The sequence below is a fragment of the Salvelinus sp. IW2-2015 genome, unplaced genomic scaffold, assembly GCF_002910315.2.
Source record: "Salvelinus sp. IW2-2015 unplaced genomic scaffold, ASM291031v2 Un_scaffold12153, whole genome shotgun sequence".
In the NCBI taxonomy this organism is placed as follows: domain Eukaryota; kingdom Metazoa; phylum Chordata; class Actinopteri; order Salmoniformes; family Salmonidae; genus Salvelinus; species Salvelinus sp. IW2-2015.
In genome coordinates this window covers 1-2528 of record NW_019953409.1, presented here as the reverse complement: position 1 = coordinate 2528, position 2528 = coordinate 1, and the positions used below count along the sequence as shown (strand labels likewise).

At 41.6% G+C, this 2528-nt stretch overlaps 1 long non-coding RNA gene across 1 annotated transcript; it reads left to right on the top strand.

The window, feature by feature from the left end:
• Nucleotides 1–6: 6 nt before the first annotated feature.
• On the top strand, nucleotides 7–989 carry LOC139027377 (uncharacterized). The gene is made up of 2 exons (XR_011479465.1): nucleotides 7–277; nucleotides 469–989. It is a non-coding gene; the product is annotated as an uncharacterized lncRNA (long non-coding RNA).
• Nucleotides 990–2528: the final 1539 nt, after the last annotated feature.

Here is a 2528-nt window from a genome sequence, read left to right as displayed (position 1 = left end):
CCTCACAGGAACATACAATGAACAAAAATATAAACGCAACATGTAAAGTGTTGGTTTCGTGAACTGAATTTTTTTTTTTAAATCCCAGAAATGTTCCATACATACAAAAAGCTTACCTTAAATTGTGCACAAATTTGTTAATATCCCTGTTAGTGAGCATTTTGCCTTTGCTAAAATATTCCAGCCATCTGACAGGTGTGGCATATCAAGTTGATTAAACAGAATACTCATTACACAGGTGCACCTTGTTCTGGTGACAATAAAAGGCCACTAAAATGTACAGTTTTGTCACAACACAATGCCACGTCTCAAGGGAGCGTGCAATTGGCATGCTGACTGCAGGGATGCCCACCAGAGCTGTTGCCCGAGAATTACATTTTTCTATAAACTGCCACCGTCATTTTAGAGAATTTGTTAGTGCGTTCAACCGGCCTCAACCACAGAACACACGTAACCATGCCAGCTCAGGACCTCCACACGCAGCTTCTTCACCTGTGGGATCATCTGATTGGTGCTGAGGAGAATTTGTCTGTAATCAAGCCCTTGTGGGTAAAAACTCATTTTGATTGGCTGCCCTCCCAGGCCCACCAATTGCTGCACCCCTGCCATTATGTGAAATCCATAGATTAGGGCCTAAAGAATTTCAATTGGATGATTTCCTAATATGAACTGTATCAGTCTTTGCATTTGAGTTGATACTTTTGTTCAGTATAAAGTGAGARTCTGGAACATTTCCAGCTATTAGACTTCCTGGGTTCTAATCTAGCGCACCAAAGAAAACAAAATGGGCAACATCACATTTTGGAAACCTGATTTCAATTGCAATAAAATGTTTTAGGGACTTTGCTAATCATGATTACCCAGTATGAACGACATCTACTTCTCCCTCTCATACCATGTGGTCTATGTAATACGGAGGTTATGCAAGGTTGTATATTGTAAATCCAAGTGTTTGTTCAGTCCGGTGAATAAAGGTTGAATTTAAACTACGCATGTCATTCTTAACTGGATCTGTGTTCCCTTGTCCGGTCAGGAAGSGATTTCAACCTGGGAAACAAAGCGTGTCTTTAGTTGTAATGTGTCACTTACAGCCATSAATTATATGAGGGTCAAGTGGAACACTGCACAAAGTCAGTGGGAATTAGGAATTCACAGACTGGCTAAATAAATTGTAAGAACAATTATTAGCAAGAGACCTGATTAGTAAATAGACCAATTGGTGGTGGGGGGGGTCCGAAACAGGCTGCCTGTGTAAACAGCCTAGTAGACATGCCTTAAAATGAACACAAACTCAGTCAAGATTAATTGAACAAATGTCAGCAACACATTGATTAGTCTACATGGCTTTTATTAAACAAATCAAGTTTGACCTCAGGCATTGCCCCTTCCGATTTGATTCGCCACCTGAACTTTAGATCCATTTTCTTGGAGGAATGGCAGAGTCTCAGCTCTTGTGAGAGACTAGCTCCCTCTCTGGGGAGTCAGACTTATGATGCACGTGACGGAATCGACTGACAAAAGCAGGTTGGCACTTTTTTCAGGATTCCGACGCCTGCTTCTACCTGGCTCATGACTTGTAAGGTGATTGAAGGACTGTTGCTTAAATCGCGCTATGGAGCAGTCAGTTAGAGTTGTGAATCGATGCTCTTTAACGTGACACAGTTACATACCGTGTCAAAAATCACCCAAATGTGGGAGCATGGTCATACCACTCCCTTTCATTGATTTGTTTGCCTTCATCTCTCAGTGGTTCTCAAGTAGATCGGTCACTATGTTGAGGCTTGGGGTTCAAGCCACACATCTAGAATGTGTCATAAATAACACGTCCAGTGGCTATTTATAGAGCATTGTATTGGTTCCATCAGACCTCTCTTGGGATAGGGAGATAAGAGTGTATCTTTTCTCCTCAAGTCAATACGAAGTGCTTACTTTGTTCAGTTTAGGGTTCTCTCGTCAAACTCATGAGGCGATCTCACTGCACATCTGGGTTGGTCTGGCCAGTTTTTGTGCTCATGACTTGGGTAATCTGTGGTGAAACAGATAGTACTTGGTTACATTATTAGCCAGCTCCAATGGGTATGCGGCAGTTCGGGACCATAAAGTTTACAGACTTGATGTGGAGAATCACTATTAGGCTAAGCTTCTACTGAAGTTTCACTGCTAACAGTCCCTCTAAAACATAAAGCAACTGAACGTCAATTGCAAAGGCGTTATCTGCCCCGTGTAGTAACTTTCCAGGTGGGAACTCGGTTAATTGGGGTGGATTATAGCACTACACAAACATCTGGCTGGGTCTATGATAAATAAGAGAGAAATTTGAATAAACACGTATAGTGGTGGTACCGAGAACAACATACTATTGTATTTGGCATGGAAACAGAACGCAAGTTCCTGATTACTATTCAGACGGGGCCTATTCTCTTTGTAGATATAATTTACAATGAGCTGGGCAACTTCCTACGTTTATGGGATCGATTCAAACACGGAGTTGGGACTATATTGAACTATCAACTATAGGTCGCATAGTT